This window comes from Pogonomyrmex barbatus, unplaced genomic scaffold, assembly GCF_055798465.1.
Source record: "Pogonomyrmex barbatus isolate J1 unplaced genomic scaffold, ASM5579846v1 scaffold9, whole genome shotgun sequence".
Taxonomy (NCBI): domain Eukaryota; kingdom Metazoa; phylum Arthropoda; class Insecta; order Hymenoptera; family Formicidae; genus Pogonomyrmex; species Pogonomyrmex barbatus.
This window is the reverse complement of record NW_028297193.1, coordinates 8,730,388-8,746,811: the sequence shown is the minus strand read 5'-3', so window position 1 is coordinate 8,746,811 and position 16,424 is coordinate 8,730,388. Positions and strand designations below refer to the sequence as shown.

The window sequence follows — 16,424 nt, the reverse complement described above, 5'->3', positions numbered from 1 at the left end:
CAAATTAAAAATAGCTCACGGAATTTATTCCAGAGAAAATATAGTGGAGAATGTTTCCGGAAAGGTATATAAATATTATAAGTACCCTGGACGATGAAAGAGAAGTTCAAGTATCGACCTTGCGTCTTAGAACGCTTGATGAAATATTCGACGATCATGAAATTAATCTCGAGGCGTACTCTAAAAGCATACCGGCATACTCTTCGTTTATAAGCGAGAATGGATTCCAATTTCCAAAAATTTGTAACCCGTGGCCGTCAGAGTGTACGTCTGCTCAGTAAGCGCACCGCGCGACGCTCCACCGTCGAAATACTGTGGAAATTAAATATATAATATTGCATAATATTGGAAAAAAAAAAGAGAAAAAATAAAATGCAATTGAAACTTACGCGTTACGTTCCTTCTTTTGTTTTTCACCATCGTACGGTGCGCTACTTCCTTTGGCGGAATACGTGTTGATCATTAGTACAAATGATGGAGGAGCGAAGATGGAGGAACACTTTTCATGCAGATCGTTCGATGGAGGATAACATCCGCGTAAATTTTGACATGGCAAATCGTTAATCCTCCACCCTCTCCCCCTTCTACCTAGAAATTTCATTGTTATGATCAAACATGTAGCGATATGTTCGCAAAGAATCACGATGTGTTTAAATTTTTTTCCAGGAAAAAAAGCCGTGATAAGATGGCTTTTCGTAGAAATCGACATACGTGTCGCGACGTGTTAAGAGAGAGAAACGCCGATATTCCGGCTGCTATAAACAAATTGCAAAGATAATAAAAGTTATAAACAAATAAATAAACAAATTGCGACTCGGTTGCAAACGTCTGATGACGCTTCGGTTTAGACAGAGGGACAAAGAGACAAAGAAATTGTCGATGATATATAATGGGTCATAGTACGCGCGAGATTACAGTAGGTGTTTTGGAAGTCTAATGAATCAATCGAATATGCGAGAAATATGGAACACCTAGAGCGAGTGGAACGCGAGCTGCTGGAACAATGCAGCCAGATCGCTACTTTGGTGAAGTGTTTCACGTGGCTGCAACGATGCGACGAGTGCATCGAACAACTTGAGGAATTTAACCGTTAAGCGTTCTCGACTCACCGTTGCAAATAGACAATCTGTGGAGGCAAATATCGCACTCGCAGGTGCAAAGGTACAATTAGAAAGATGTTTCGTGCACGTTGGTGGCGAGTACCAGTAGAGACAATGGATCTCTTGTTTAGCGCAAGATACGGCGTTTGAAAACCGTATATTGACTGATGCGGTGAACGTGGACTATATCGAGCCGATTTTTGGAAGACGCTGGTGTAGTGCTCGAGCGAGTGCGAGACATTGTACAAAGACACGATAGTGTAAAAGTGAGCACTGCGTTCAACGGCGAATTTATGACGGGCGATAAACGCGCCAATAAAAATATAAACACGAAAAACTATGAACATTCTTTCGAGTGTCAAATTTGGACGAATGGTACGAGCAGCATGTCATCGAACCTACGTTGGCGTCGCTCGAAGAGTTCCAAGGACGTGACAATGGATGGACTGTCACATATATTGAATTTGACAATTAATGTGAATAAATATAATCCAATGCACGCGGGATGTTACATCAAACTGTCACGGGAAATTATGTTAAAGCGAGCAATGATCAACGTACGATCCAAGGACAATGCATGTTTCACGTGGTCGCGGCTCTGTATCCGGCCGAAACAAATAAAGATCGGGAATTGTCGTACCCGCATATACGACAGTGTTAAATCTCCATTACGTTTCCGATGACGTTGAATCAAATTAAAAAGTTCGAACATCTCAATGACATCTCAATCAACGTCTATGGTATCAAGGAAAAGAAGATTCTTCCGAAACGGTTGACAGATAAGAAAATGGAGAAGCACGCAAATCTATTGTACATATCGCCGTGACGCATACCCTCCTTTTTTATTCGGGGGTTCGAGTCATGCTTGATGTAATCTCTCCTGTCGTGCTCCAGGAGGATTATTTGTATATTTGCTAATAGCGTTGGAGGGTGTCGCCGTTGCAGTTCGACCTGCATCCATCGAGAGAATAGAATCATCATCTCTCTGGAGTACCAGTCGTGGGGATTCGAAAGAATACATGTATATATGTATATTGTAATATATGTATATATATGTATCATTGTATTGTTGACATGTTATTCTAAATATGTTATTTGCGATAAATATCATCACATGTAGTCCTCGGTAGTCAAAGGGATAAGATGCTTGCCCGGTAAGCAGGAGATCCAGGTTCGATTCCTGGCTGGAGTGGTATTTTTTCGCAAAATAATTACGAGTTTTCACGATTGGTTCGTGGTCAGGCCCCGCTGTGACGCACACTCTCCCTTCTTATTTGGAATCCTTGCAGGATCCGCGCGACGATAACACGGGGCACTTCGCGTACATTAAAGACCTGTCCCGCCTTGTGAGCTCACAAATAAACAAAAAAGAACTCAAGAAATATTTTTGTGACCGGTACGTATTTTAGCAAATTTTATTATTTCTCTTATAAAATTGTTTATTGAATATTAAAAAAATCATATTTTCCGTTTGCAGGTGTCTACATTATTTTAATTTATCCGAGAAATTGCAATCTCATACGGTAGATTGCGAATGGATGAACGATTGCACCATCCGACTGCTGAGCAAGAATGACAAGTGGCTCGAATTCAAGAACCATATAAATAAGAGACGACTTCCTTTCGTCGTATACTTGGAGTGAGTACTACGACGAACGGAACCGACAGAGAAAGAAGACGCGTCATCTATCAGCAGCACGAGGTATTTAGCATTGGATATTACGTGCGATGCTCGTACGACGACGTGTTATTCGGTATATCAATTTCGTCGCGACGAAGACTGCGTTGCGTGGTTCGTTCGGCAGACTTGGCGCATCGAAAATAATAAATAAAAATTTTGTTATCCGTGAATGTCTCTATAGAAACGTTGTCGAGAGAACAGTGGGAGACATATCGTAGCGCGTTGCCACATTTATGAAAAATCATTTGCGTCGGACGACAAACGGGTACGTGATCATTGCCTTACCGGTTGTTCCCACGCATTCAAATTGTAATCAAAATTACAAAGATTCATATTGCATTCCCGTAATATTTCACAATTTATTCGGTTATGACGCGCATTTTGTCATTATGGAAATAGCTACGGCATTCGAAGGCAAAATCGACGTGCTGCCGCTAACAAAAGAAAAATACATCTCGTTTACAAAACACGTTAAAGATACCCCCGAGAGATCAGAGTCACGAAATTACGTACGACTGTGATTCATCGATTAGTACAAATTTTTAAATATCAGCCTCGATAAATTGGCATCTTTTCTAACGAAAGAAAAATTTGAAAATTTTACATTCCAAATTTTCCACGTTATCAAACGAAGATTTTTGACTTGTTAACGCATAAAGGTGTCTTTCCCTACGAATACATGGATCGCGCGGACATGTGCCTACCACCGCGCGAATCATTCTATAGCTCGTTAACTAGTGATACGGTGTACATCGGAGAACGATTACGCGTACGCTGCGAACGTCTGGCAGCGGTTCTCTATTGAAAACCTAAGCGAATATAGCGATCTGTATTTAAAAACCGATGTATTGTTATTGGCTGACGTTTTTAGAAATTTTCACGAAAGTTGTATCAAAAGTTACAGTCTCGATCCCGCTTATTACTACATATTGCCAGATTTCACGTGGGACGCCATGCTGAAACATACGCGTGTAAAGTTTGAGTTGCTTACCGACATTAATATGAATATGTTTATCGAGTGCGGTATACGTGATGGCCTCAGTCAATGTTCGGGTAGATACGCGCAGGCCAATAACAAGTACATGCGTTCGTACAACCCGTCGAAACCGTCGTCGTTTTTAATGTACTACGATGTGAACAATCTGTACGGATGTGTCAACTGCTGCCTTATGTCGAATTTCGATGGATTGAAGACCGTTGCGAACTTTGACGCGAGCGCGATCGCTCCGGATTCGCCTACGGGTTATATTCTCGAGGTTGATTTCGAGTATCCATATCATCTACATGATCGACACACTGACCTACCTTTCTGTCCGACGCGCGATAAACCACCCGGCACGGGGCAGGATAAACTTCTCGCGACATTATATGATAAGAAGCGGTACGTCATCCACTATCACAACCTGCAGCAGTGTACACGCCACGTTCCTCGTATCGCAAAGATACATCGCGTACCACAATTTGCTCGATCCACCAATTCACGCTCCGCGGTTATATCGAACTCAATATACACTTTAGAACGTGCGCGATAAATGATTTGAGAAAAATTTGTACAAATTGAACAACGCGGTATTCGATAAAACAATGGAAAATGTTCGGAATCACGTGAATGTAAAATTGATAACAAAATGGGATGGACAGTATGGCGTGGTGACAATGATCGCGAAACCAAATTTCTACAGCCGCAGTGTCTTTATGGAAAACTTAATCGCCGTCGAACTGCGTAAACTCGAGGTGAAATTCGATAAGCCGATTTATGTGGGTATGTGTATACTCGACATATCGAAAATCTGCTTGTATGAATTTCACCACAAGTATATGTCACCGCTGTATCGCGACAAATGTAAGATCATGTACACCAACACGGATAGTCTCATATGTCACATCGAGTGCGATGACGTGTACGAGACAATGAAATGCGATATCGCTAGATTAAATACGAGTGATTATCCGCCGGACAACGCATACGGGACGCCTCTCGTTAATAAAAAAGTATCCGGCTTAATGAAGGACGAAAATAACGGTGCGATAATGAAATTCGTCGGACTCAGAGCGAAGATGTATGCGGTGAGGATTGACGATAAAAAGGATACCAAAAAGGCGAAAGATGTAAAAAGTAACGTCGTAGCGCGAACAATAACGTTCGACGATTACACGCGGTGCTTGAATGAAGAGCTCGAAATGACTCGTCGCCAATCATGTATAAGATCCTAGTTATACCAAGTATATATGATGTCCGAGTCGAAAATCGCTCTGAATCCATATGATGACAAACGATACATCATACCGTATTCAACGGAAACGTTACCGTGGGGATATTGGCGGATTCCGTTATAATATATACATGTATATACAATGTACGTATATTTTTTATATTTTTATATATAGTTTATATATATATATATATATATATATATATGTGTGTAGGATGTCTGATTGTGTGTGAGAGAGAGAGAGAGAGGGGGGGAGGGAGGGAGGGAGGGATGGAGGGAGAGGGAGAGAGAGAGAGAGAGAGAGAGAGAGAGAGAGAGAGAGAGAGAGAGAGAGAGAGAGAGAGAGAGAGAGAGAGAGAGAGAGAGAGAGAGAGAGAGAGAGAGAGCCTGACGTCCGATGGAAGAAATCGCGGCGTTGCATAAGAGAGATCGGCATCATTTGATGGAGGCAGCGGCGTCATGCCTTGAAGACAGCGGCGTCTTCAGCAAAATTGGCGGTAGCGTTCGACAGATGCGATTGGTGTCGTTTGACATAGTGTTTCAAGATGCGTAGTCCAGATTTTGGAGAAACATTGTAAAGTTATGTGCGTACGTGTATGTGAACGATGCGTGTGTGTGAGTCAAAGGATATAAGAGGCAATGAGCGCGAGGAGCGGCAGAGAGTGGAGAGACCTCGCGCAGAGAGTATCGTAAAGTAACGAGTAATGAATAAGCGAAGAAATTCGTAACTGATTTTGTACCCATCCTTTAATATATTATATTATAAAATATAATATCCTTAATTCCTACACACACACACACACACACACACACACACACACACACACACACACACACACACACACACACACACACACACACACACACACACACACACACACACACACACACACACACACACACACACACACACACACACATGCACGTATGTACGTACGTACGTACGTGTGTGTGTGTGTGTGTGTGTGTGTGTGTGTGTGTGTGTGTGTGTGTGTGTGTGTGTGTGTGTGTGTGTGTGTGTGTGTGTGTGTGTGTGTGTGTGTGTGTACGTATGTACGTATGTACGTATGTATGTATGGATATATGCATGCTGCGTATATGTATGTATGTATGTACGTATGCATGTATGCTGCATGTATGTATGTATGTATGCATGTATGTATTATATATATGTGTGCATGTATGTATGTATGTATTATATATATTATCATAAGTTTCATTATTGTTACCATACATGTATAATTTTTTACGAAAATGTAATGGAAGAAAAAAAGACTTTATATACGTTTATACATTGTATATTTATTTTTAATACATTGTAAAAATAAAAAATGAAATTACACTGCTTTTGTTTATCCATTAATTGTGCGATTCATCGAATCCCAACTACATAACGTAAACCTTGTTTCCTTTCCTGCGCAATACTTTCTCCACGTCCGGATGAGTCGCGCGATGCAACTCGTGTTAGAGTAGAACACTTCAGCGACGGCTTTTCTACGATAGCCCTCGAGCAGATAAATTACGGGATTAGTGTGCAACACTTTAACGATCTTAAACACTTCGATAGTCCAATTTGGCGTGTAACCTTTTTGTATTTGAAAACTGTCTTGTACTTGTTCACGCGTACCGAATCGCCTATTTTGAATTTTACTGGACCTGCAATCTTTATCGTGCTGTACACCATGTCCGAGAGTCTTTTGATGACCGCGAGAGTTACGTCAACGGGTCGCATGCCGATAGTGCGATGCTTGCGCGCGTTGTAATCTGACACGAGACAAGGTAGCGCCATTGTAAATGCCATTGAGTGTAAACATCTTCCACATGTTCTTAAACGTGCAATTGAATCGCTCGATGCCTTCAACACCGTATACGTGGAATAATGATTAACGTTGTGTTTTTTCAAGAATTTTTGCACATCGGCATTGTAAAATTCCTTCGCCATACCCATTTGCAAGTTTCTCGGGCATCTTCCGCTCTCTTGAATTATCTTAGCGATAGCGTTAGCGGTCTCGCTGTCAATCTTGCTCTTAAGCGGTATGGCCCAGGCGTACTTGTTCGATGATGATGAGCATATAGTGATAACTTCTGTTGAAACTCGAGTATGGATGCATCTCGACGATATCAGCCTGTCATACATCGTCGTATCCCCGAATTACGACACGTCTTCGCGGAAAATTTCTCCTCACCGGAGCGTGCAATTCCTCAACGAGTCATCGCCTCTCGGAGCTAACATTTTTTTCACGTCCATCAGATCTCATTTCATTTCGACGATGTTTAATAGTAAATAAGATATACAATTTAAAATTGTTTTTTCCTCACTGACGTCAATCGACTGACTCGTTTCGTCGATACGCGATTAATTTATAATAATGCCGGCTTCGCGAAGCCTCGATGACAGCATCTCGTTGTCGAGCGTTGTTACCAGCTCGGTGCGAAGCGTCGAGTAATCGGAGTCGATCCACCAGCTCGTTGGGATCGTCCCAATGCACGTAATCTTGTTGTCGTTTAATTTCATAGTGGATGGTATATTGCCAATACTTGCACCCTTTTTACCTCTTTTCTTATATGTAGATACGAGCGGAGCGATGATATTAATATACTTGTATCTCTTGTTGCCCATAATGGATTATAGACGCTATGACCACGTCTATGAGCATTCGTTATTAATAGTATATTTTTATTTGTTTGTTATCTTCGGTGAATACAGTTTCATCGGGAAGTCTCTTGAAAATCAATTTGTAAATCCTGGTGTACCTTTGTATCTCACATTGTCTATGATAATGGAGTCATCTTTGTCAACGTCAAATTTTTTTGTCATCGAGCATCGTACCACTTTTATCGAAATAGACACCGTACACATTATCGATCGCTTTATCTATGTCGTCACCGAGAAGAAGACCCACGTACTTTCGTCCCAACGATCCTAGCTGATCATGAAGCATCTCGCGGCTTCTTCTTTGCGTTTGCAGAGTCTGTTTGATGATTATTTTCGGTGACGGTTCATTGCTGACGTCTTTTGTCTCAAAAACATCTTCGTTTCTCACAAACGACGATATTTTCGGTGGTTTTTAGATAATTCTTTCGGCGGTTCTTTCGATAGTTCTTTCGGTGTAAATTGGTACGTGAATGAATCTGACATGGCGTTCAATTCTTTTGTATATTGCTTTTTGGCGGCGTTAATTTCAACCATCCAACATCCGTCCAATACGAATCCCTGTTAGTTGTAGTGTTATTATCGCTTTCATCGCTACGTTTCTTTTTCTTAATAGCGATATCCTTTGCAACATTGGTTTCTTTTTTAATCGGCTGAGATTCCTTGATGTTTTCAACAATCTGTTTTAGAGGTTCGACGATGGGATTGAAACGTCTCTCCAAACGCTATATTTTCAGCTATTTTATCAGTTTTCAAAGCGCGATATTTTTTGCGAATCGAATCGCTCATTTTCGCAATCTGTTTCGCTATTTTTTCGCGATCTTTGGTGTTATCCATGTTATCTGCTTGACATATCGGCATTGACTAATCACGTTATAGTACCGCGAACATGTTAAATTCTTTTCTGTATCGCCCATTGATAAGCGTCCTTATCTATCAGTAAGAAATCCATACTTGCGCTGCTAACAATCGCGGCATAATGCACAGAATTCATCGTACGACATGTCGGTATTTACGTGATCGTTGTAAACATGTTTCAAGTTGGTACCATCCTGTTTAAATAGGATCAGCAGATTCGCATATATCGCATATATTGTCGCGTATCAGATGTTTAGGTATTCTCGCGTATGTCTGACAGAGATAGAAGCAATCGACGTTCGAGCGGCGGCCCATCGAAAAGTATTCTGTCACCGCATTTTGTTTATGGCACATAACGTCGTCGAAGACAAAGATCGAATTGGGACGTGCCTCGCTCGGTGGAATCGTCATTGTTGTTGGAGAACGTAAAATAATCGATTTCGTCGATCGATGTCAATAAAGTTTCGAGATATCGATATTTTAATTGTTGCAATGATTTCGAGGAACTTACACGTTCTCGAAACGTAGTTCTTGAGCAAGCTTATGAGAACGTTGGTTTTACCACAAATGGTCTGCAAATGGCGCGTATAGTATTCGGTAACATTTCACCGTGCTTACGCTTCGTCGCAATGTCCCCCATCATCTTTCTCGTCGCAGTTCGCGATGCGTATCGTCAATGGCTACCACATGAATTTCATGTTCGCACTTATTTAGGCTTCGATCGAACGCCTATTTATAGAGCTGCGAAACCGTGAATCGCTCAATTGAAAAAATGTATCTCGCGCTGTATATCGCATCCCTCCGATATTCGGAATTTGAGCGCTGAGCAGTTGCAATATATACCGAAGGTCGTACTGTTACGCGTGTGCGGCGAGTATATCGACCACGTGTGGGAGCTTCCGGAACATATAAAGACGGATTTTGAGGTTCGAACTTATCGTCACTGCGTTGAGCATTATAACCAACCATGGCAACGTATGTACATCGACGGTCCCGCACTGAAGATAAAGGATTGTAGCATATGTCAGCAATTTCAAATGAAGGCTGCATTGAGGTCTGCTCAATCGAGCGATAAATGTGCTTCCTTTCGAGTTACATATCCCCGGCTATCAGTTTTGCGGCCCGGATACTCGGCTGAAGAAGCGATTAGCCAGAGGTGAAACGAGAATAAATCCACTGGACGCGGCATGCCGTGAACACGACATTGCGTATTCTCAGAGCAACGATCTCGCCAACAGACACGCGGCGAACAAGGTACTCGCCGATAGAGCTCTAGGACGCGTCATCGCGAGAGATTCGACTGTGAGCAAGAAAGCTGCAGTTGCAGCCGTTTGGACAGCGATGAAAGCCAAGACCAAGATCGGCATGCGTATGAAAGCGAAGAAAAAAGCTGGCAAAAAAAAGAAACGAATACTTCCAACGGCGAAACGAGGTGGTGTGTTACCGATTCTGTCAATTTTGGGCGTTCTCGGATTCTTGATCGGCGGAGCGGCCAGCGTGACGAAAGCGATAAACAACAGAAAAGTCGCACGACGTCAGCTCGAGGAACTGCATCACATCGCGACAGGGACTGTATCTCGCTTCGTACAAATACGGATTATATCTCATTCCGTATAAACGCGGACGAGATGTAACAGCGAAAAAAGGAAAAAAAGAAAAAAAACGCCAAAGAGACAATAAAAGTACCTACAGGTGTAACCATCAACGTACAATTGGGCCAGCTGGTGAGACGTATGCGCGTATCGTACTTCAGAGATGTTTTCATGTGTAATGCGTTACCGATTAGCAGGGCGCGTCGAAAGGAGAGCGATATCGTAAATCTGGACGACGTAATGAGTCCCGGTACTCATTGGGTAGCGTACGCAAAGAGAAACGATTGCGTCGTGTAACTTCGACAGTTTCTGTAATCTTCGAGCGCCTGAGAAACTGATGCGATATTTCGGAGACAGTGTTACGACGATAGAGTACAATCGAACGTCCTATCAGACATACGATCAGAACGTCTGCGGACAGCTGTGCCTGTGGTTTCTCCAAACAATCGACGCGCGTGAATTTATAAAGTCCGACAAAATGTCGCGACATCTCAGTATTCGTTGAACGCTTTTTCCATCATGTCGCTGATGCTTACGCTAAGCGGGAAGAGCAGTGTTTTCGCGGCAAATTACTTTCCAGCCATAGATTTGAGCGACGATGATTACTTGATTTAACAATTTTAGAGACTTATCGTACGATACCGAATGTAAACGCTTCGAACAATATATTTTACTTTGGCAAAGACGACGCAGAAATTACGATTCCCGAGGAGTCGTACGAACTGCAGGCCATAAATAAATTTTTGAAACGTGAGATTTTACGGAAACGACCGCGACGCGCCCGATGGTAACACCGCTGGTGACACCGCGTGCGGCGATGACGAGATTGGAGAATACTCGATATTTACTCCGCGCAAATTACAACACGATGAGATTACAGCGATAAGGTAAGAATACCCATACAGCAACAGGATCTGTACACATTGCTGTACGAAAACTTTTTATATGTCGAGGAAAAACTAACGAAGAACAGAGTTGTCGAAGGATCTGTGGTGTTGAGAAATAATTTTGTTGTATTCACACTGCATGAGATTCGATACGAGCTCGATAGTGTGGAGATTGATCGTAACAGAAACGTGGGCATAACTAGTACGTTCAAACATTATAATGACGTCATCCAACAGAAGCGTGATTCTGAGGAATACCGGTTGGGATGTGCATACTAACGCGGATGGATATTTTAACTTTTGCGTATCTCTCTACGCACTGTTGGGATTCTGCGAGGATTACAGACGCGTGGTAATCAACGCTCATCACGAGTTGATTTTGATACGATCGCGTAACGACAATTGCCTGATAGGAAATTCGGCGTTGGTCGACTTATTCAAGATACAATGGCGAATGCCGCACGTGTTATTAAGCAAGATAAAAAAAACTATCGATGCTGCGCACTTTGAAGAGCGGACGATATTTGAGCATGACTTTTCGCTCGTGGGATCTGTACGAATTTCCGCTGTTACGACGTACAACCAAGCATTCGTGGACCATTAAGACCGCTACTCAGCTCGAGAAACCGCGATACGTCATCTTCGTTTTGCAAACAGGTCGAAAGAACGTCAAGGTTGAGGACACGAGTCGATTCGACGACTGCAACTTGACCAACGTGAAACTCTATCTGAACTCAGAATGTTATCCGACGATATGAATCTGGATTTTGACAAAAACAGATGGTCCGTGTTGTATGAAACGTACGCGCGTTTCTGCAAGGATTACTGCGGATACGAGTATCTCGAGCCGAGTTTCACCGTCATGTTTTTTCTACATAACGTAATCATCGATTGCTCTCGACAAAACGAATCGGTCAAGAATGCAACCGTAGACGTGAGATTGGAATTTGAGACTAAGGAGAACGTACCGATGAATACCACCGCATACTGTCTCATTGTACACGATCGCATGGTTCAGTACAATCCGTTGACCAATGTTGTACGTAAGATCACCTAAAAGTGACATATGAGAGAGAGAGAGAGACAATAAAATCTACGATACATCGAAATCGACCGCAGTCAAAAAATTGCTCGTCGTGCCAACGTTCGTAGATCTGCAAGGTTTCCTCGTTGGAGGACAGTTTGTCGTAAAGGAGTTTGCTGCTTTCAGAGAACAGACCGTTCTCTCTCACTATATTTTCACAAACCCTATATCATGGCATTTCTTCGCAAGTGCTGACAAGTCTTACGCACGCTGGGTGATACGTTATCACTATAGACTGCGATGGGACGATGGAACGATTCCATACAGCAAAGAATTTGATTACAAAGGCTGTGCATGGAACGAAAATGATGACAATGATGACGACGACGACGATGACGACGACGACGACGATGCTGTCGTATACGTCATAGGACACGAAACATGACAATGGTTGTGGAATTTGCTTCTGAACGATAAGCGAAAGTGCGTACATCGAGACTCTGGATGCGGATTATGATGACCTAGATTCTCTGAACAATCTGGACGCTGATAATATGCGGATATCACTAATTGCGCTTTACAAAATGTATTCAAATTGTTTAATTGGTGGTCAGATAATCATGAATAAAATAAACATAATATACGATGTTTTTTTTATTCCTTTCCACTGCGTTGATAATATTCTAATGATCGATGTACCGTTTCTTAGCGCCACGAGAAGTTTATCTTGCCGAGGTGATTCATCACGCGTCGAGCAGGAATGTATCATATGTCAGTGCACGTGACAAAGAAATTGCACGATTTAAAAAAATGAAAATTTTTTTTTATTCATTTTTTTACATAATTTATTTGAACTAAATATTTAATAATTGATTAATTGATTAATTAATTAATTAATTGATTAATTAATTGATACCGACGCGCTCTCTTCTTTCTATTTGAACATGGCCGATATAATAGTCATAATGGTCGCGAAGTGCTCTATGCAATTGAACACTTCCGATCCTTTGCCTTTTTCTTGGCCTTTATAACACGCTCGTTCAGTTTCTTTAGAAATTTCTATCATAGAGTCAACGATATCTATTGTTCTTTGCTCATTGACAATGATATATTGTACGCACTTCCTCTGTAATGATGGTATATGCATGTCTCCAGAAATTTTTTGGGATGAATCGAGAAGTGGGGGAATCAGGGATTGCATTTCTTCACAAAATTGTGAGAATTCGGGATGTAATGTCTTCTTATCTCTCTTTAGCGGTATCCTCACTATATAAAAAAGATTCAAAAAATTATGAGCCATTATGTATATATACACCTCATTGTTCTTATAATATACTCATAACTGACCTCGTCTTATCAATACTTTCCACAAATGAGCAGACAGGGGTGGAGCATCCTTATATGTCAATTAATGTGATACTTTGCGTTTTTGTATGCAATCATGTTTTTTTTTGTATACATGTCAGCTTTCTCTCTCACATTTGATTTCGTCTACTGTGATCCTGCACATGATCTTCATGACCCATTATATAGCATCGCCAATTTCTTTGTCCCTTTGTCCCTCTGTCTAAATCGGAATGTCGGATGTTTGCAACCGAATCGCAATTTGTTTATCTATTTGTTTATAATTTTTATTATCTTTGCAATTTGTTTATAGCAGCCGGAGTATCGATTTCTTTCTTAACACGTCGATACGTACGTTGATTTTTTTAGGAAAAGCCATCTTTGGCTCCTCCTCGAAAAAAAGCGGCGCCGCTATGTTCTCATATATTTATCATCTCTTTTTGTTGCGCTCTTTCTCTCTATCGTATACGTATATCTTCCATCTCTCTCCCGTCTTTTTCTTATTTTATCCATAGTGTTTAGTCTCTTATACTTTTTTATCTTTGTTTTCTAAATGTTCAATCTCATGCAATGAGTCTTGTGGCGGCATATTGGCAGTCATTGAAACGTCTTCGCAATGACATCACCCGGCAATAATTTTGTGCGCGAAGAATCGCCGGTATGCGAAAAATCGCCTGTGCGCGAAGAATCACCTGTGCGCGAAGAATCGCCTGTGTGCGACGAATCACTGGTACGCGAAAAATCGCCTGTGCGCCAAGAATCGCCGGTGCGCGAAAAATCGCCTGTGCGCGAAGAATCTGTATGCGAAGAATCGCCGGTGCGCGTAAAATCGCCTGTGCGCGAAGAATTGCCCGATGTGTTAGACAGTAATGAAGTGCCCATAATATTTCCCGACGAGAATAATGGCGATGATAGTGATTTTGAAGAATTTTTTAACAATTTTACCAGGAGCGTTTTGATTTTATACATATGTGGATAAATATTATCCGCACTGATTATAATGATGGTATTTTCGCGATGCATGCGGAGGAACAGTATATTTATTACGTTCCCAACGACCCTTACACCGATATTGTGCAACTGCCTTGGTCAGAATTGTATGAACTTATCTTACTATAGTTGCATGATTTCAGCGGAAGATGAGGAGGAGGAGGAAAATTATCCAGAAGCTGAAGTTCCAGCAGATAATTTCGAGGATACGGATGAAGTCCCCCTCCCAATCCGGAAGGGGGGTATAAAATTATTTCTTTCTTTTGTATTTTAAGCAACTTTTTTGGATTGTTAAATATTTCTTTTGTATGTGTATTTTTTAAGTGATATTTTCTTAGATTATTGTGACATTTCTTTTTGTGTGTGTATTTTTAAGTGACATTTTTTCTTGGATTATTGACATTTCTTTTGTTTGCGTGTATTTTTTAAGTGACACTTTCTTGGATTAGTCTTCTATAACCTCAACTGGTGAATCTTTTTTAATTTTTTCTTTTTTTTATTTTTTATTCGACGGCGGCGGAGCGGCGGCGAGCGCGGCGGGGCGGCGGACGCGGCGGCAGCAGGCGCGGCGATGGCAGGCGCGGTGGGACGGGCCCCCCTTCTGACGTCATGTTCACGCGCAATTTCTTTATATCATCTTCGCCATCTGTGTATCCGTTTATCTATTTGTTTATCTTTTTTGTTTATCTATTTGTTTATCTATTTATTTATATCGCCTTCACCTTGTTACTGTCTTATCCTTCCCTCTTCCCGTGACATCATATCCTTCGAGTTGCAATTTTCTATTTGTTTATCCATTTGTTTATTTACTTGTGTATCTACTTCTTTATCCACTTGTTTGTAAACCCTTCATCGAATCCTACTATCTTATCTACCTCCCCCCCCCCCACGGCTCAGTTCAAAGGACCGCCGTCCCTGACTTCTCTCTTTCCTCTTCCCCGCGTCCCTTCGTTCCCCCCCCTCCCGCACTCGCACCCCCCTTGGAGTTCCTGAGTTAGAACCGGCCTAGTATACCTACTATTGTATTCCACTTTTGAATCAGTTCCTGAAATAAATCGAGTCGATCTGAAACACGACATAGAGCATTTAATATTTTCAAAGTTTTTGATGTTTTTAATGTTTTTAATGTTTTTTATGAAAATCAATAAATAGTTTTCATATAAATATAAAAAAATTTTGATTTGAATATTTTGTTATACTCTCAATAGTTTTCCTATCTTTCTTTTTATCGAAATTTACAACGCAAATACGAAAAGTAAATGAAAAGTAGATGAAAAAAATTTGTCGTCATATTTGTTTTTTTCATTACGTTAACTTTAAATTCAATCATGTTAATTTAAATCATATCATACATCACTTAAAATTCAATTTTTCATCTTTAATTGTCATTTTGACTGCTCTTATAATAATCACAGCAATTATTATCCAAGTTACAATTGAAATGATGCAAATTTTATTGATAAGGCGCGCGATTCTCTTGGTTTGTAAGTTATGATGGTACATGTATATGTTGTCATTACCTATTGAACTGCGCCTGCCCCTGCAAAATCTGTCACGTAACCCGTACTGCCTAATATGTGATGCAACACCCTGTACATATATGCCTACACACACACACACACACACACACACACACACACACACACACACACACACACACACACACACACACACACACACACACACACACACACACACACACACACACAACTACATGTATAAAAATATAAAAATATATGTACATTGTGTATACATGTATATTACAACGGAATTCGCCAATGTTCCCACAGCAACGTCTCCGTCGAATATGGTACAATATATTGTTTGTCATCGTACGAACTCGACGGAAGAGCGATTTTCGACTCAGACACCGTATATACTTAGTGTAACTTGGATCTTATACATGACTGCCGACGAGTCATTTCAATCTCTTCATTCAAGCATCGCGTGTAATCATCGAACGTTATTGTTCGCGCTACGACGTTACTCTTTACATTTTTCGCCTTTTTAGTGTCCTTTTTACCGTCAACCCTCACAGCGTACATCTTCGCTCTGAGTCCGACGAATACCATTATTATCGCA

General features: G+C 41.2%; 1 protein-coding gene across 1 annotated transcript in view; it reads left to right on the top strand.

Moving 5' to 3' along the window:
• The window catches only part of LOC105433326 (uncharacterized), a 297,296-nt gene that overhangs the window by 46,539 nt on the left and 234,333 nt on the right, over positions 1-16,424 (top strand). The gene's annotated exons all lie outside the window — the stretch shown is intronic.